Source organism: Danio rerio, chromosome 1, assembly GCF_052040795.2.
Source record: "Danio rerio strain M-AB ecotype USA chromosome 1, GRCz13ab, whole genome shotgun sequence".
Taxonomy (NCBI): domain Eukaryota; kingdom Metazoa; phylum Chordata; class Actinopteri; order Cypriniformes; family Danionidae; genus Danio; species Danio rerio.
In genome coordinates this window covers 24,241,673-24,262,788 of record NC_141021.1, presented here as the reverse complement: position 1 = coordinate 24,262,788, position 21,116 = coordinate 24,241,673, and the positions used below count along the sequence as shown (strand labels likewise).

At 36.2% G+C, this 21,116-nt stretch overlaps 1 protein-coding gene across 1 annotated transcript in view; it reads left to right on the top strand.

Annotated features, from left to right (window-relative positions):
• Positions 1 to 21,116, top strand: part of pds5a (PDS5 cohesin associated factor A) — a 485,752-nt gene that overhangs the window by 444,843 nt on the left and 19,793 nt on the right. The gene's annotated exons all lie outside the window — the stretch shown is intronic.

The following is a 21,116-nucleotide window of genomic DNA, read 5'->3' as shown; positions in this document are numbered from 1 at the left end:
TCGCTGACATATTTAAATAAATACCTTTTTAAAAAACTTTTACTGTTTATTTGAAATAATAGTAATGGTCTATTCTCTCATTTTAATGTTTCATCAGCAGCACAAAAGGAAACAATTGCAGTTGTTGATTATTGCAGGTTTTCTTCTTTTTTTTCTTCTTTCTTTTCTTCTTTTTTTTTCTTTTTCTTCTTTTTTTTTCTTTTAAAAGTTTAAACAGAGAACCTCTAATTTCAAGGTGTTCTTCACTGGTAAAATGGGCTTTCAATAAAATATGTGCATATGCAGAAGAACGATGCAAAAAATGTAAGCTCTTGTCAAGAGAAAACAGAAACTCACTTGTCTTTCCTTTCCTATACAGGCCCATATAGCCAGGGGAGGTTCGGTATTTCAGAAGATCCACCACTTATTGACAAAGGTCCAGAATTTTTCCCATGCATGAGCTCTTTGTCCTATTATGATTGCTATGTTATCCTAAAAAGTGAAAATAAACCATCATAAAAAAAAGCTTTCCAAGCAGAATCCTGGCTGTTGTGTCTTCAGATAATCAGTTTTGACCAATGCCAGTGATAATTTTTCATGAGTCCAACATCCAACTGTGCAAGAAAACATACAATCTGACATAAGTGGTTATCTTTCGCTACTGTATTTTTTTTATATAGAGAAAACATTTTACAGGTAACTTTTATTATAAATCTTGGACCTTATTTTTGAAAGAAAAAAGGACCAATAAAAAGGCGTGAAGCACCAAAAGCTGCTCATAATATAATCAATTTGAATACTATTTTGGCTATTGGTGTTATTCATGAATTTTCAAATGTACTTTTTTTTTTTTTTTTTTTTTTTTTACAAGAGAGGCTAGAAAATTTGTGAAGTTTTAAATTCTTATTATTGTTATGGTTTTTTATTATTTAAATAACAAAATTCTTACAATAGGCATATTTTTTTTATTTGAAACTTTTTTTCAGCTTGACGGCATCCCTTACTTCCGGTTGCCACAAGTAAGTGATGCTATCAACTCCTACAGGGTTTGGTTGGCTTGCTGGACTCCCAAGGCAGCTAATGGGTATCGACAGGTCAAATGCGCAGCAGCTGGGCAGTTGCGGAAGCAAAAACTTGGGCCTGGGAAGAGTTTGGGGAGACCATGGAGGAAGACTATAGGCTGTCTTGGCTCACACGTCTCTACAATATCGCATCGAGGTCGGGGACAGTACCTCTAGACTGGGCATTTTTAAGAATGGGGACCGGAGGGTGTGCTCCAACTATGGGGGGGGGGATGGGGGGGTGGGGGGGCTGGGGGGTGGTTACTCTCCTCAGCAACAATGTGGTTTTCGTCCAGGTCGTGGTACACTGAACCAGCTCTCTGGTTCTGGTACTTCACCAGAAAAAGGTGGTTTGTCATCTCTAGGTTGGAAGAAAGTCCATACCCCAGGTGAAGGAGTTCAAGTATCTTGGAGTTTTGTTCACGAGTGAGGGCAGGATGAGACGTAAAATTGACAGGCGGATTGGTGCAGTGGCAGCAGTAATGCGGTCTATGTACCAGTCTTTTGTGGTAAAGAAGGAGCTGAGCTAAAAGACAAAGCTTTTGATTTCCTACTCACCTATGGTCATGAGCTTTGGGCCATGACCAAAAGGACAAGATCTTGGATTAAAGCGGCCGAAATGTGTTTTCTTCACAGCGTGGCAGAGCGCACCCTTATGGAGAGGGTGGGGAGCTCTGTCACCTCGGAGGAGCTCAGAGTAGAGCCGCTGCTCCTCCACATTGAGAAAAGGCAGCTGAGGTGGCTTTCCAGGCATGTCCCACTGGTAGGAGAGCTTAGAGAAGACCCAGGACACGCTCGGGGACTATGTCTCTCGGCTGGCCTAGGAATGCCTCGGGATCCCGCCAGAGGAGCTGGAGGAAGTATCTGGGGAGAGGAAAATCTTGGGTTCTCTCCTAAGACTGCTGCCCCCGCGGGCCGCAACCCGGCCCTGGAAAAGGGGTAGAAAATGAATGATATTTGATGTAATGTGTATATTAAAAACAAATCTTTTTTCATATTTCTTTACTCCAAATATTTAGGAAATGTTTTGGTATATTAAAAAGTGTTATGGTGGCCATTAGATAAGCTAATTCAGCTAAAATTAGTGCTTAAAATGTATATAAATCTCATAATTAATAAGAAAAAGAGGCGTAAAACTGCAAAAAGGTACACTTTTTAAGAAAAAAAAACCTTTTTACCAGGCTGGCTACGGGCCTGCTACAACTTTTAGATTTTAGTCACAATGGTTTCCACTTGCATTGTTCTCGGGTGCAAGAAATGACAAAATTTGTAGTAGGAGTAATTTTTTTCACTTAAGTAAGGTGAGTTTTTATAGACAATGGCAAAAAATGCTAATCTGGGATAAACAAAACAGAACTGAATATGTGAAACTGAGTAGGTGAAATATGTACAATATGCGATTTATGTGAAACAAAGGTGATAATCTAGTCAATTCATCAAATTTGCTGTTACTTTGGATAATTTTAAAGCGAGGAAAAAAAAATCCTTCTGTCAACCCCTGCAAGGTTTTACAGAATTATGAAGGCTTGTTGTGTATTACCTCAACTTGAACACACACTAGCACAATTCTGTTTACAATTATATCAGAAATAGTAGTACAGTGCTATGCAAATAGAGTTGCACACTGTATGCTATGCAAGTGTGCAAGTACTATAAAAATTAAATTGCAAACGTTTTCAAGCAAAAACTGTGAATGTCATGTGTATATCTTATCAGAGAAGCATGGCTTTGTAGTAAATCTTTTTCTTGTGGTAACCTTAAATACACATAAAAAAAGCCAAGGCAATGCCCAAAGCATTACCCAAGCATCATTTTTTTAATTTTTTTTTTTAAAGATGTCTAATAGACATCTAAACAGTCGTCTTGGCTAAAACATGGCTAAATTTGGGCTGTCAGTGAAAATCTAATAGACAAAGAATAGGCCAAAACTAGACTAGTCATCAAATAAACAGAAATGAACTAGTCTATTTTTTGCTTTTCTTAGATTTATATTAGATTTTCAGACAGCCCAAATGTAGCTTTGTTTTAGCTAATCTGTCTACGTTTAGATGTCTAATAGACATGTAATAAACACAAAATTGTTTGAGGGTACTAAATAAATTCAAGGTTTAACCTAACATTCATTGATTCAACGTGACTACGGAATCACCTCAGACACTTGACTAAAGTTATGAAGGGAGTTTTAAGTAAAAACATCAGTTGCATTTTCACATTGAGATTTAGCAGCATTTCCTACACAAAGCTGTAGTTCAGTGTTTCTCAATCTTGCCCCATAAACAAACATATACGGCTTATTTTGCATGACCCTTTTGTAATAGACTTGATTTAAGCAGCATCTTAGAAAAGAGCTCCAAATGTTCAGATCAACATGTTCCCTAATCTCTACATAGTGTTTACCACTCTTTGCCCCCTGCTCATGGAAAGATTTGTCTGAACTTGGATTTACTTAACCCTTAAAGACCTAGAGGTATTTTGTGGGCACCTAATGGGCCTATATTATTATTTTTTTTAAAAGCAGTTTTATTTTTATTTTAGCAGTCAGCCTCAAGTGTCATATATCATTTTAAACAGGAGAACCTGAAGTTTCAATCTGTATCATTTAAAGGTCCAGTCTAAAATATTTTTTGGTCCAAAAACATATGAACAGACAGAAAATATTCCAGAATTTTCCAGAAACGATTTTTAAAAAAAGTGGCATTTTCTAGTTATTTCAAACAAAACCTTATGAAGTTTGTTTTTCTTTCTTTAGAAATACATGCTATGATGTTTTATACTTCCAAAATAAATTTTGTCTACATCCACAATTCCCTGAGCAAGTTATAGCAATTTATTTCAATGTTATTCCAAGGCGTTTTTCTATGGGAGAAAAAAATGCATTTATTTACTGACAATGTACTTTCCCCAAAAGTTCTGGGAATGAACTAAACAGAAAAAAAATGTTACAAAATAATAGAACAGTGAAGCAAATTTGACTTTTTCCAAATAATATATTTTCAGTTACTATAAACAACACCACTTACAATGAACAAATAAAAAAAAATAAGAAAATAATAAATAATGTGTCAAAGTCCAAATAAACATGGTGCAAATCCTCAGTAAAAAAATAGATATAAATATTTACTATACCATAAATAGTTACATAACTAAACTAGGTTCAATATGGAACATCCTTAGGTTTTATGTGCCAGCATGGATATGGTTGTCTGTGGATATGGATATGGCTGTCTGCAATGCAGACAAACAGCTGCACCTTCATTTGCGTCTTTTGAAAACAGCAAGAGCAGCAGTTCGTCTTTGCTGTGTCACTGTTTTGTCATGTTTCTGTGCTGCTGTGCATGCAAAAGTACTTAGTATGAGAATTATTTCATGCAAAACTTTTTTTTTTTGCGTTTTATTTAGCCGCGCATAAATGTATGCCTATCTCTCATTCCGTGTTGTTCAAAAAGCTTGTTGGTCCACAAACAAAAGCGAAACCTATGCTTATTGGTTGTGATATAGCGAGTTTGAACCAATCTGGGCATGGAGGAGGGACAATGCATCAATGTATGATGTCTGGTTTGTCCGGAGACACAGTGACGAGCGTTTCTATGTCAAATCAGCGTTGTCAAATTTTGATGACGTAACCGCACTGATTCCGGAGCCTCTGAAAGTCCGCGAATGTTATGTGATACAGCACTGGAAAGCTGAGATTCTCTTCTTTATGCCAATCTTTGAATTGTATGAATCGGATCAGCGGATCAAAAGTTATTAAACATTTAAGAGCAATACTTATTTTTAGCCGCGGGCGGCTGTCTCGGTCTTTAAGGGTTAAAAAAATAAAATAAATAAAGATACGTGCAAGACCACAGTTTGCAGTAATTTAAATGATTATAAAAAATGTGAAGGGTCATTTAACCATAATCATGTGATTAGCATAGAAGTCAAGTTTTCCACATTGCAGGCTACTATTGACAACCACTGCCAGATATCACCGAGCAGCTACACAAAGAGCTGTCATTAATGCACAATGATTACTCAATTTCAGTATCATCCAATTACATTGATTTCAATTTTGGACTTATCAAGTATTGATTTCAAGTATTATCAAGTATTTCAAGTATTCAAGTATTATCAAGTATTGATTTCAATCTTATTGATTTTATCCATGTGTTACTAGAACTGGCTTTACTGACAAAATGCACATGAAAATTACCTTTGAATGGTCACCCAGCCCTGAGTGAGTATTGCAGAATTCAGCATTTAATGAGTAGTCTGGTACTGGTCAGGTGTCTCATTTGTCATTTTAGCTTTATGAAAGCTGCTCACAGGTGGCCCCTTTGCAGCTACCATGTGCCATCCATGTATACTTCTGCTGAACCTGAACTGAGGTGAGATCTACGGCAGACTTCTAACTAAAACTTGGTAGAGGGCCAAAGAGGGGGTAGAGTCATACTAAAGCTGCTTCAGGTGTGTTTAATTAGGACTGGATCTAAACTCTGTTGGACAACTCTACAGGAGGAGGAATGGACAGCCATAGCTTATGCTGTTTTTAGTGGTATTCTTTATCATTCGTTAATATATTTTAAAGTATTTCATATTAGATTCACAAGTTTACACTTACAGATATTTGCTGAAAAGGATATTCATATTTGGCATGCCGTCCAGGGAGAGAGCTCTGAGCTTGAAAAGACACCCTAATTAAAAAAAAGACACCCTAATTCTTGTCAGAAGAGAAAGATGCCCTCTAACCCGACATTAGAATGCTGCTCCTGCTCTGATTTTAAGCAGAAATCAGTTTTACAGGAGTGGCAAAGTGGTAGTAGCAGTAGTAAACTTTATTGCATTCCATGAAAATTAACAATAAAAACAATACAAAATACAATAGTTATAATTATAATCCTAATTAAGATAAACCCACTGAAACAAGTGAAAAGGATTTCTAATATCGGTTTAACCTACACTTTGGAACTCTATATCTCCTACCAGAGGGAGGCAGTCCATAATGTAGAAAGAAAAAAATGAGTTATATAATCCAGAATGCTTTTCACTTACAACTAGTAGCACACTATATGTGTGCATTTACTATGAAATGAAATTGTGTAACGGAGGCCAGCCAGCAGGTGCTGTGCAGGTAAACCTCACTGCTCTGACCTCTAAAGGTGCTCTAGCGACAGACGCTAGAAGTCATGGTCTTTAGCCTCCTTGGTAGAGCAACCAAATCCCATGCAAAAGGTGGCCGGTTTGATATCAGCTTGGAGCGGTTTGGGTGGCGTAGGACTGACGGGGTTACAATTGCAAATGTTTTAAAGCGAAAGCTGTGATTGTCATGTGCACACCTTATCAGAGAAGCACGTCTTTGCTCTGTATTAAATCTGCTTGTGGTAACTTCAAATACCCATGAAGAAAAAGTCCAGGCAATCCCCAAAGCATTACTCCAGCAAGCATTTTTTTTGTTTGTTTGTTTTTAATAGATGTCTAATATATATGTCACCTAGACGTCTAAACATGGTCATCTTGGCTAAAACAAGGCTAAATCTGGGCTGTCAGTGAAAATCTAATAGACATCTATGAATAGGTCAAAAGTAGACCAGTCGTCAAATATAAAGAAATCAATGACTAGATATAAAGTATGTCTAATCTGTCTGTTTGATGACTAGTCTAGTTTTGAGTTATTCTGTCTATTAGATTTTCACTGACAGTCCAAGTTTAGCCTTGTGCCAAGTGGACCAAGTGGTCTACGTTTAGATGTCTAATAGACTTCTATTAAACACAAAATAAATAAGATTTAACCTAACATTCTTTGATTCAATGTGACTACGGGATCATCTCAGACAAGGATACATTTCAAACACTTGACTAAAGTTATGAAACGGGTACAAAGGATTTCTAATATCGGTTCAACCTACACGTAGGGACTCTATATCTCCTACCAGAGGGAAGCAGTCCATAATGTGAAAACAAAAAATGAGAATCCTTTCCAATTGATTAAGGACACAATTCTCATATAAAACTTGAGCATTATTATTATTTAAAGGGGCTTGGTTTTGATCAGGGATGCTCAACCATGTTCCTGGAGATCCACCTTCCTACAGAGATTAGTTACAACCCTCATTAAACACACCTGAACAATTAATTAGGATCTGAACAGCACTTGATGATCACAGGCAGGTGTATATGATATGGGTTGCAACTGAAATCTGCAGGAAGGTAGATCTCCAGGAACAGGGTTGAGTACCTCTGGTCATGGTTGATTTATTAATTGGTTGCTTGCTTGATTGGTCTTGGCTGATCTGATAATAATAAAATTGTTTGTCTATAATGAATTAGCCATGTCAAAATATCTGAATATCTGAGAACACTCTTCCTGAAATGTATTTATAAAACCTAAAACTGAGCTTCAAAATTAAACTTTTTTTTGTGGAAGGGTGGCAAAAACAATAGGACAATGAGAAAAGGATCTGGTGGTTTTACATTATTCAAAAGAAAGTACTGTGGGATAAATGAGAAGTGTGGGGGAAAAAGGAGAGAGGAGATAATAATAATAGCTTATTTAGGATGAGATTCGGACACACAAAATGAAGTAGTACACTTTAAAATGGGCAAACATGGTACAGGACATGGTACAGTTTTGTGGACAATAAGAGAGAGTTGAACATGTTATATTACACTGCATGAAGTATGAAGATAAAAGGAGGACTCTATTAGAATCTAGAAGAGGTAAAAGTTTGATTTAAATTAAATTACAGTCTACAAAATAACTCTGGGAAATAAATGTTATATCTTTTTATTGCAGTATCTTAAAAATACTCATTTGTGGGAGAAGATTTAATAAAAGGAAGTAGTAGGTGATGGTGGGGAGGGGGTTAGGTCATAATGATCCACACTCCATACCAATTGGTGGTGGAAATACACCATTCTGTTGTCTGTCAACCACCAATAAATTGAAGAAGAAGAAGAAACATTTTTGTTAGCCTTCAGTTAAGCCACAAAAAAAGACAGTCAAGCTTAGTGCAAACTTAAGCGTCTGTCTACACAGACAGCGTTTTTCCATTCCACTGCACTGTTTTACATAGTTTTTCTATGCAAACATTCACCAGACAGATGTGTTTGATTGCTGTGCTCATGTCTAAAACACAGCATTCTAAACACGGTTAAAGGGGTTATATGTATGGAGTTTAATTTTTTAATACCTTTAAAAAAGAACTGATACCTGATTTTCTATATGTTGTAAAAGCCTATAAAATCCAGATTTTTACTTAAAGCATATTGTGGCAGGAAAAATTATTTATACTCACTCCCAATAGACTGTCTTTCTTTCTATGACATATGAAATGCAAACATGCAATGTTCAATGTTCAATACTGAATGATGACATAAATAGCCAAGAGAATATGTGATTTCACACAGCTCTTCTGTTTTTCCTTCAAAGCGAAAGCGTGTTCTGTGTGAATGGCCCCTAATTACAAAAAACTGAATAAAAGTTCTTTTGATTTACTGGAATAAGATATCATAATAATACTCTGTGTTGTTAGTATTAAATATGGGGTATAAGAGCTTGAACTATAGATTAGATTGCCAACTGTGACTGAAAATAATTGATGTTCTGTTGCTTTGTTGCTGCAAATCACTGTCATTGTGAACAGCCTTTAAAGTCTCAAAACAGAAACTTTAATTGCCTTTCATTCTCTATTGTTATGTACAGTGGACGTCAAAATTAGAGAACAACCTCCAATTTTCTAAATTTCAAGGTTACTTTTTTGTTCTATTTGAAGTTAACCTAACAGGAGTAAAAGAGCAATTTTCAAGCATATTTCATGAGTTATATATTCTGAAGCATGTGGCATGATGGCTCAGTGGTTAGCACTGTCACCTCACAGTAAGAAGGTCACTGGTTTGAGTCCCGGCTGGGTAAGTTGCCATTCCTGTGTGGAGTTCACATGTTTTCTCCATGTTCGTGTAAGTTTCTTCCGGGTGCTCCGGTATCCTCCACAGTCCAAAGACATGCAGGACAGATGAATTGAATAAACTAAATTGGCCATAGTGTGTGTGTAAATGAGTGTGTATGGATGTTTTCCAATACTGGGTTGCAGCTGGAAGGGCATCCACTGTGCAAATCATATGCTGGATAAGTTGGCAGTTCATTCTGCTGTGGCGACCCCTGATGAAGTTAAAAGGAAAATGAAAAAATAAATATATTCTGAAGCTTGTGGTTTGGTGGTTCAGTTGTTAGTACTTTCGTCTCACAGCAAGAAGATCACTGGTTTGAGTCCTGGCTGAAGCAGAAAGTCTTTCTGTGTGGAGTTTGCATGTTCTCTTTATGTTTGCATGGTTTCCTCCATTTGCTTTGGTTTCCCCCACAGTCAAAAAGACATGCAGAATAAGTGAATTGGATAAACTAAATTTGGCTGCAGTGTATATGTGTGTGTGTTAAATCAGGGATGAAGCCAAGGGAAAGTACAGGTATAGAGCAATATATTCTGAAGCACAGTACTAAAAACTTAAATGAGACATTTGAAAATGAACACTGATCAACTTTTCAACATTTTTGTAAAACTTTCTGATACTTCCAGTTATTGCTGTTAATGTGACATCTGCTGATAATTTCAGAAATTATCTAACAATCCCTATTTAACTAGTAACCTAACTTTTTAGATTTTACTACATTTCCATCCACCTACTTTTAGGCACATTTAGGCAAGTCGGATAAACGTTTTATTAGATAAAAGAAAAAAACTGCACATAAACTATGATAGAAACACATTCTAAAATTCTGAGGTTCAAGTCATTTAAAAAAAAGACCTAAAACTCATCAAATATTTGCTGCCAGCTTATCAGTAAGTGATGATTATTGTCCTTATTGACTCCCTAGATGGAATTGGTCGTTTCAAGAGTTCACATGATAATGCTTGACGATGTTAGCATGTTTTGGAATGCTGTCCTGGGAGAGAACTCTGAGCTCAAAGATAGATGAGCCCAAAGCTCCCGCCTGGTCAATGAAAATTAAAAGGGATACAAGATCAGGTAGTTGTAGAGAGCTCCCCCCGATTTGTTTGGGCTATTACTTGATTAATAAAGATAACTCTATAGGAATGGACTCCCAACTACGCCAGTGCATACACACTAAGTAATTGTGACTGTTTTTATTTAATTCACTTGCGTCACATGTTTTTATACTGTGGGACAAAAATGCAAGAACCTAGGAAAACCCACATGAACATGGGCAGAACATGTAAACTGCACAGAAAATGGCGACTGGCTCAGTTAGGACTTAAACCAGGCACATCCTGATTTTGCCAAATGCCAGTTGCCCTGAGACCAACATTTTTTATGATGACCCAGGGACAACTCCATCAGCCAATCAAACATCATGACGTCATTATTATGTGCCGCCTGCAAAGCTCGCAAAAATTCATCAAAAAAAAAGAAAAACACACCTGTATTTTACCAGTGAAGAAAACAAGTGAAAAGGTAAGATCACAAGTTTTTTTCCTTTCAATTTACAGAATGATATACACTTGGCAAAATCAGGACGTGCTTGAACCAGTGATCATTGCAGCATTGCTAGCCACTGAGCCGCCGTGTTGATCATAGAATTGAGGAGGAGGGAGAGGGGATGGATGGATGAATGGATGGATGGATAAATGGAGGAGGGGGGTCTTCCTAAACATTGGACATTTATCTTAAATTTGAAATAATCCAATTAGCTTGCTAATGATTAGTGATAGGGGCCATCTGCAGTGAATCATATCATGTGCTACTTTCAAATTTAGTTTAAACTTTACTTATTTGCTATTGATTTATGCAATATTCCAGGTTAATTTTCATAACTACTAACTTTGAAAGTTTTGGTGAGCCGTTGTAAAGTGACTGCAATTCTTTGACAGCAGGTTGTCCAGCTGAAGGCCAAAATAATTAATCTCGTCACCATAGCAAAAGCAGTTGGGCATTAAAAATCTGTGATTTCTCTAGAATTTTGCATCTTTACATTATCATTATCTTACTGATGTCCTCCAAAAAGGCTGAGTTCCCACAAAAGACAAATATAGAGGACAATGCAGAAAATCTCATTGAACAATCAGGGGTGCATTTACATAACCTCATGAACTACCATAGTGTGATGCATCATTTGGAGAATAACAATGGAAAGGAAATTTGGAGAGTCAGAATTTGGCTCCACATCAGATCAGTATATGCCCACATTAGACTTTTTACTGAAACCCTGCAGTGACCAAACATTCAATCAAAATTCTGGGCTTACATGAGCATACATAAACTTATATATGAACTGCCATAGTGTGATGTGTCATGTAGAAAATAACAATGGAAAGGGAATTTGGAGAGTCAGAATTTGGCTCCACATCATATCAGAATTGCAAAGTATATGCTCACCTTAGACTTTGGACGTAGACTAAATCCCTGCAGTGACCAAACATTCAATCAAAATGCTGGGCTTACCTTTGCTGAGAAGCATGTTGTGTGGACCAAGAACTGCCCAACATTCAATTTAGTTACTGTATGAATGCAAGCTTAATTTATTTAGCTCCAATAAAAAAATAATATGTTCTTCATAAAGCTGGACTGGACTATAAAGTGAGTAAAGAAGTCAGTGAAAGGTGGGGAAGTTTTGATGTTTTCTGCCGCAGGAGTTTGGCCTCTTGCAGTATTCACACAGGGTGACTGTGTTGATGCTTCTCTTTTACTTTGAATCGGTGAAGTCACACAGATGTGATGAAGTCAACTCAAGGTCATTTCCTAATATTCAACTGCAATAACCTTCAGAACCCCTACTACACTGCTCTTTTAGGATAACTTCAAATGTGACCCTGAAATTTAAAAAATGTAGGATGTGACTGTTTTTTCGAATGGACATTGACCAGATTGGTATTGTTTGCTGATTGCTGTGATTTGATGTTAGTAACAGGTTGCTGCAGGAATGATTAGCCCTCGCACTGGCGCACGTCATCAGAGAAGATGTTGAAACAAGGGGGAGGGGTGTTAATGTTGTATTTTTATAATAAACACTGCAGAATGAAAATAAAAACTGTTGATTTTGAGTTTATGTCTTTGAATTAAGAACAGGAACCATGTATTAAGAACGTAAACGGGGTCAATTGATTTCATGCCAAAAGTACAAGGCATCATACCTTCATCATACCATCATACCATGTTGGTAACCATACAAAGTAAGGGCTATTTATAAAACCTTACCCAAACCTTCACAAGCATCTGTTTCCTGGTTTCCACTGAAAATAGCCTGAGTGGGTATTACATCTGCAAAGCAGTGCTTGTGCGTCCTGCCGTCAGGTCAAGTGTATTGAGTTTGTCACCAACACAATAGTTCCTAATCAGAGCATTGAGAGGTTCAGAATGACAGAAAATGCCATATAAAATTGTGTCTGGTAAGGAAAACAATAAGCAACATCTGCAGGTGTGTGTGTGTGTGAGTGTTTTAGGACCCTCTAGCATTCCCACGGCATATGTTCTGCTGCAGTTTGACAGTGAAACACTGAGACTGAGAACAGGCATTTTCTGCATATATGTAAAGACGCTGCTCGTCTATTCAAACTCTCTCCCATGTGCATCTAAAAGCGTATGTTATGAAATGGAAGAGGCATAGATAAACACAGCGGGGCAGCCGTGGGTCAGAGTATTTGCCTCTCATGGCATCTTTTTCAGAAAGGTCACATGTGTCCGGGTGGACTTCCTGCTGCTAAGAGATCTTCATAATGAATCTGGATTAGACAGGGTCTGGGGATCTCAAAACACTTGGGATGCCACGGTTCTTATTTTTAAAGAACTTCAAATTGTTTGCTTCTCAGGGGATTTTTTTTTAAACAACTATTTAGAGAAGAAAGCACAAACATATCACATTTATGAAACTCTTTCACTAGCATGATGAAACCAAGGTTTATCAGAAACGGAATATTTATGTGTTTTATATTAATATTTATACATTTTCCATGCTTTTCAGTACAGTCAATTGAACATCAAACACTGGTTTTGGTTTCATTTATTTTTTTTTTATTTATATTTCTTTATTTCTTTACACTACTAGTCAAAAATGTTGGCAAATACTTGAATATTTTTGTGGAGAAAAAAACACATAGCTTTTCTAAGTATTGCACACAGAGATGCCCTGAATCTGATAAGCAAAGTAGCACAGAAACCAGTTCAATAATCATTTGACTCCAGCAAGCTAATCCCGTTTTGATGAGTTTACTATTGACTGTTAGTATTTTCACGCATTTGTAGCAAACGCAAACATCAACGCTGCCACCAAGTGGACGCAAAATTCAGTGCAGCTGCAGGAAAACTTCAACCCATTTAAACATTAGGCATTTATGTGGACGAATCGACTCTTTTGTATTACATTCCTTTAGTTCTTAATCAATTTTATATTGTTAAAAGTCTGTTTAACCCTTGCACTGTATTGGTGGTAAAGCAAAGCATCCGGACGTAATCACTCACCAAACATTTCCACTGCTTCCTGTAATGAGATGAATTATTAGTCCATTATGGCTAACAACCTATTCTAAAGCAGGAAGGAACATACACACATGTGAAGCTTATCAGCAGAGAGAATAGAGCTACCTCTGTGTTTTGAAAAGGTCAAGTTGTGTGTGTTAAATGTTAAGGAGGAAACACCGGGTGTCAAAATGAAGCCAGTTTACTCTTTTGTTAACACAAAGGCAAATGCTCTGAATGAATATGTTGCGTAATCTTACATTCTGTATGATTTATATTCAAATTTTTCTTAACGTTAAAGATATGTTATCAAAACAACCATGTACTAAAAATCAAGCTGTTTACACATTTTAAAAATCAAGCTGTTTTACACATATCTGAAAAAAATATATATATATAAACAAAAATTTGTGAAAAAACACTGCATTATGGATGCCAGGTCAGTAGTTGCAGATGGAGTTGTCAAGTAGGCCTAATTATGCATCAATTCAATTCATCTTTATTTCTATAGGGCTTTTACAATGTAGATTGTCTCAAGTAGCTTACATAGAAGATCATAGTAAATTGAAACAGTGTCAGTCCAGTTTTCAAAGATTAAGTTCAGTTTAGTTCAGTTCAGTTCAGGGTGGTTTTATTTTCACTGCTGAAAGTCCAAGCGCTGAAGAGCAAATCCATTGATGCGCAGCTCCACAAGTCCTGAACCATGAAAGCCAGTAGTGACAGTGGCAAGGAAAAAACTTCACCAATTGGTGCAAGTGAAGGATAAAAAACCTTGAGAGAAACCAGACTCAGTTGGGCACCACCATTTCTTCTCTGGCCAAACATTTTGTGCAGAGCTGCAGTCTAACAGTCTTCTTGTGCAGAGCTACAGTCTAACATGATCACATAAAATGCATATGACGACAACATTTCACACACATATATACATATATACATATACATACATAAAATAAGTACTGACAGCAATCATAGCTGTTTATATCAAAGTGAATTTTTATAAAATTTTTAGCACTATTAGCATTATGCTATGTTTACTAAGAGCAAATAGCGATATATTCTCTAAAGTTCACCCAGAAACGAATGTCCTGTCATTATTTACTCATCTTTCATATGATATTCAAAACCTATTTCAGTTTCCTTCTGTGGAAGTCGATGGATCCCAGGAACCAGCATTCTTCAAAACATCTTCTTTTGTGTTCAACACCTCAAAGGCCAGCAAAATCTGACCTGCGAAATCGCATCACTTGACTGCGTGACACCAATCAAAGATCAAAACATGAACTCTTCGGAAAGAAATTTAAAACATTGACCAATCGCTTGCTTTTTTTTATGTCTAATCATTTTATTTAATCCCGCCCCTTTTCACGGCGACGTACAACAGAATTTTGAACGCACAAGATCTTGTGTAACAGCAGGATAAATATAATCTGAAGGAGCACTTGGTAATTAAAGATGTGTGTTTGATCAAGGTTGCAGCTGAACTCTGCAGGAAGGTTCATATCCAGAAAGATGATTGGACACCCCTGCTCTAGAGTAAAGCTTAAGCCAGTTGACTAAGTAGCCAAAGCACACATAGTCTAGTACACTAGTGTTACGCTTTTTAGCAAGGTAGCCAAGGAACACATAGATCCTTTTATAAAACATGGGGTCCCATGCAAAAAATAAAGTAAAAAGAATATATAAACAATCAAGATTTCATAGATTTTTTTTGTATTAATATTCCTATGTTATATTCTCTGACAGCAAGTTTGAGAATATACTGGCAGTAGTAAGTGTTTATGCTTAGATTGTAACACACCTACAATTTTCTTTGTAATAGATATCTGCACCCAATCGTCTGCACCCAAACATTAGCCTATTTTATTTCTTTGTTTTAAGCATGGTTTTAAATCATTCAAATGCAGTGTTATTAGAGATAATGTGCATATCATAAATGTTGTATAAAATATTTATATTCCAAGGATTTTAGCTTTGCCAAGATTAGCCTATATATTTCTAAAATAACCTCCTTTTAAAATAATACTTCAGCCTTTAACTGAATAATTGCTGTTTCCATCAATGCAACACAAACTATTTGGCTGTTTTTCAATTAGAACGCAAAGAATGGAGTTCCTTTCTCATGTAGAAGAGTCTTGTCCAGTTACATTGGAAGAGCAAAATCTGAAGAATGCAGGAACACATAACCATATATATCCTTGTAAGAATAGAGATTCTTGCAACATCCTCTTTAAGAAAGGAACCCCAACATATTTATCAACAGTCTGGAAGCACGCTAACTATATATACACGGTTGAAGTCAGAATTATTAGCCGCCTTTGAATTTTTTTTTCCTTTTTAAATATTCCCAAACAATGTTTAACAGGGCAAGGAAACTATCACAGTATGTCTGATAATATTTTGTTTCTTCAGGAGAAAGTCTTATTTGTTTCATTTTGGCTAGAATAAAAGCTGTTTTAAATTTTTAAAACACCATTTTAAGGACAAAATCATAAGCCCCTTTAAGCTATATATTTTTTCAATAGTCTACAGAACAAACCATCATTATGCAATAACTTGCCTAATTGCCCTAACCTGCCTAGTTAACCTAGTTAAGCCTTTAAATGTCACTTTAAGCTGTATAGAAGGTTCTTGAAAAAGATCTAGTCAAATATTATTTATATTATTCATCATGGCAAAGATAAAATAAATCAGTTATTAGAAATGAGTTATTAAAACTATTATGTTTAGAATTGTGTTGAAAAAAAATCTTCTCTCTATTAAACAGAAATCGGGGAAAAATATACAGGGGGTCTAATAATTAAGGGGGGCTTTTAATTCTGACTTCAACTAAATACATATATATTTGTGCTTGTCTGTCAGATGAAAAATGTTTAAAACATGTTTATGTTCATTGATCCTTTTCACCCACTGCCCACCTGCAATTAAAAAGAATGTACTTTTTGATTGCCTGACCTTTCGGGCCTGTGAATTAGGTGCAACCCCTGCAAATACAATCGAGATCTGGTTATCACTTATACCTACACGCATGTCACACCAACAATCCCTGCATACACATAAATATTATACATTTAAATGCCTGGTTTTAGACCCCGATAGTATGTTAGGTTGGTGAAGGGCTTCTTTTGCTGACAATACAGCATCAGTTTGCCTTGGGAAGTCCTGCACAGTGGCCAGAAGGATTCTGAGCCATTCTTCTTGCAGAATAGTGGGCAGGTCACTACGCTGGTGGAGGGAAATGTTTTCTGACTTGCTCCTCCAAAACACCCCAAACTGGCAAGGTGCAATTAATAAAGATTGGCCACCAGGCTGGTAAAATGTTGCCATGAAACCTCCTACAGTAAAGCTGCGGTCACATTAGAGTTTGAGCATGCGATATTCTGTCGTGCGGCGCTGTGAAAAGGGGCAGGATTAAACAAGCTAATTAGACATTTTTAAATGGGAGCGATTGCACCATGTTTTAAATTTCTGTCCAAAGATGTCATGTTTTGATCCTCAATTGTTTTCACGCAGTCAAGTGATGCTATTTCGCAGGTCAGTGTTCACCAAGCTTTACTTTTGCACCGCAGTAACCTGCGAAACCTGACGCATGACCTCACGATTTTGGTCTGACACATACGCGTGCATATGAATCGAAGTCTATGGGGAGAAAAGTCCAGTGTGACCGCAGCTTAAATTGGCCAGTCTTTCAGTTTTATTGTCCAACCCCTGTATAAAGGTGCTGGTCAAATAGCTATAGAATATCTTCGAAAAGTCGAAGTATACATTCATTCCTCTCAGACTGATATATTTCAAGTCTTTATTACTTCCAATTTTGATGATTTTGATGACTTTTGATGAAAAGACGACCACTGACACCTTAAACAAGAAGAGCAAGACACAAAAGGTAATTGCAAAAGAGGTTAGCTGTTTTTAGAGCTCTGTGTCCAAGGACATCAATAGAGAGGAGAAAAGAAAGGAAAATATGTGGTAAAAAACTATAAACAAGCTATAAGGATGACCACACTCTGAAGAAAATTGTGAAACAAAACCCATTCAAAAATATGGGGGAGGTTCACAAAGAGTGGACTGCAGCTGGAGTGAGTGCTTCAAATACTACTATGCACAGACATATGCAAGACAGTTTCAGCTGTCGCATTGTCGCTGCTGAGTGCTGTAAACTTGTGATCTCTGATTAAATTAAATTGTGCATTTACTATTTAAATCAGGGTTGCAGAGTCTGGAGGAAGTGAGGAGAGAACACAATCCATGTTGCTTGGGATCCAGTGTAAAGTTTTCACAGTTAGTGAAGGTTTGGAGTGCTTTGTCATATGCTGGTGTTGCTCCACTGGTTTTTCTAAGGTCCTAGGTGAATGCAGCTCTGTACCAGGATAGTTTAGAGCACTTCATGTTTCCTGCTGCTGACCAATGAAGATGCAGATTTCTCTATTGGTCTTATATTCTAATTTCCTGAGATCCTGAATTTTGGGTTTTCATTAGTTGTCATCAAAATTAAAAGAAACAAACACTTAAAATATATCAGTCTGCGTGGAATGAATGTATACAATATACACGTTTCACCTCTTGAATGGAATTAGTGAAATAAATCAACCTTTTTGAAGACATTCTAAATATACATGTATACATGTTTGCATTGATCCATTTTGCATCATCAGATAACAGTCCTAGGGCTGCTATAAAAGAGCAGTGAGAGCTCTCTTTGGGGTATTAGTGAAAAGTATTAGAGAATGGAGAAGTGAAGTCGATTAGTGAGCTGTGAATATTGGTGTGTGATTGGCATTTCATTATGTTCAGAAAAAATTAACAAAAGCTGTCTGTAAATATTGTCTTTGTTTATTACTTTATTTGCCTTATTTTTTGGCTACACTTTGCTTTCACCATTGGGACTCTGTCACTCTGCACTGCAAATAAAACACCTCGCACCAAAGTGCCATTTCGGCTGAGCGTCTTTGTTTTTTTGGTACATTTTTGTATTGTGTTAACTCAACATCCAATATCACCATAAATGCGTCACAGGCGGGATCCAGTCAAAAAAACAGTGCTTCCTCGAAAACACCAAGAGGGGTCTGAGACCCCAGAAAATATCAGCACTGGAAGATGTGGCATGGGACTCAGTGGTTAAAGAGGAGAATGCCAGTGAAGAGGATCTGCATTAAGTCATCATAAGTTCATAAAAAAGTAACGTTTAGTTTACATATTAGTACACAATTATTTGTGTTCTGTTATTGTAAAGTGTTACCCATTTTGTATATATAAAACGAACATGTCAGTTGATAGTATTTTTGCCATCTTCTCTTGAACATGTGAGGTGATGGTATTTTTGCCATCTTTTCTTGAACATTTTCTAGAGTGACAGCTTCGAAGGGATAAGTCATTAGGGCATAGGAATTAGCCCTTACAAATAAAATGTTCTGTTAGAAACCAAACAACTTCTCTGAACAAAGGATGATGGGGGCCCAAAGTGTCCATCAATTGTACCCATCACATTCTTCATTCAAAAGAGCCCTTCAAAGAGGCTTGACACTTCAATATGGCGACCACAATTGTTATCACTCTGAAGAGCCCTATGGAGGGCATTATATCCTGTTTGGAATGCATGAGATATGTTGATTTTTTATTCTTTTTTTTTCTCTTTTCTGAATATTAAACAAATGTGGACAAACTGCACTGTGTGTAGAGTATGTGGATACAATCCTGGTAAAATTGACACCACAAATTTCTGCAGACCTACACATTTAGTTGAAGAGTTATTAGCCCCCCTTAATTTTTAGCCCTCCTGTTTATTTTTCCCCCAATTTATGTTTAACAGAGAGAAGATTTCTTCAACACATTTCTAAACATAATAGTTTTAATAACTCATTTCTGATAACTGATTTATTTTATCTTTGCCATGATGACAGTAAATAATATTGACTAGAAATTTTTTAAGACACTTCTATACAGCTTAAAGTGACATTTAAAGGCTTAATTAGGCAAGTTATTTTACAAGGATGGTTTGTTCTGTAGATTATCGAAAACAAACAAAGGGGCTAATAATTTTAACCTTAAAATGTTTTTTTTTTTTTTTAATCTGCTTTTATTCTAGCCAAAATAAAACAAATAAAACTTTCCCCAGAAGAAAAAAATATTATAAGACATACTGTGAAAATGTCCTTTCTCTGTTAAACATCATTTGGGAAATAATGACTTTAATTGTAGATGTAAAAAAGTAAAATATAACTTTATACTCAGTTCTGTTATCTTACTAAGACTAAAATTTTACTGGCAGTTTTTATTGAAAAAATAAAGTGATTAAGAAATGATCTACATTTATAAATTAATAAGTTAACTTAATTGATTCGTGTTGGGACAACATAAAGTAATTGTGTGGAAACCAGCTTTTTTTTTTTTTACTATGTACACTAAAAAATCTGGCAAACAGTGTCAAGGTTTCCCACTGATTTTGCAGAACAAGCTGATTAAATGTAACTAAACATGGTAATCTAAAGGTTATTAGCCTATTTTATTTGAAATGATTATTTATTCATTCCAAAACCAAATCAAATGTACTAAAATGCAATCATTTATATCCATTAATCAAACTGTCACAGTTGCTATCTAAAATTATGTGTATGTGTGATCCAGCATATTAAAAGAAAAACACCCACCATAAATTATTCATCAGTTTAAATGAATAGATTGTTGTCATTAATGAGAGTCTCTTTAAGATCAGTTCACACCTAGGCTTCTGGCTCAAGTTTTGAATGTGTGTGTGTGTGTCTGCATTTTTATGCTGGTAATGTTGCTGTGGTGATTACTGCTGCTTTGTGCCCCAGCATTTTGGGTTAATCAGCTGTGGGATAGTTGGCATGGTGACTAATGAGGATGAAACTCAGCACTGACAATATTTTTTATTTTCTCAGTACTGAAGGACTTATATGTATTTCAGCAATGATTATTCTGATCTAGAAAGTGTTAGAATGCATTCAAAAACCATGACAACAAGAAATCCATGTGCACAAGAATTCAGTATGAATGTATGCAAAATATGTCATTTCGTATTTATAATTGTTCTCAATTTTCTTTTGAGCCTCAAAAGCTGTTGAAACACACAACAAAGACTGTTGCATACAACTGATGGTTGCATGCGTAATGGAAAGGCAAATGCAATAGAAAGTGACCTCTTTGAAATGATAGACCACCGACAACAAAAAGGAAGTCAGGCTTCCATTCCACACAATGATCTCAGTATCAGAAAAAAAGCATCTGAGAGTGAAATAGATGTCAAAATACGAGTCTTGGGGTTTCAAGTGAGACACAAAAATGATAGTGGATTCAAAAACCTTGATTATAAAAGTGCAATTTTCTCAAAGGTAAAAGGTATATACCAAAGGCAAACTGAGGATGAAGTTTTTGCTGTAATGATTGTATAAGCAAAGGAAAAGTAGAAAGTGAATGTTTTTCTTTTGATTTAAGTGTGATTGTACTGTGTGCAACAGTGTGGTCTCTGTTGACTTTCATCGTTTGCATGTTTCGCAACCCTAACACGTTCAAAATCAGCATATTTGTGTCGTTCAAGCGTACATTTTTACAGAGCCTCAGAACACAGCTTTAGGCAAGTGTATATAATAAAAACAGTGCTATTTGTACAGTAAG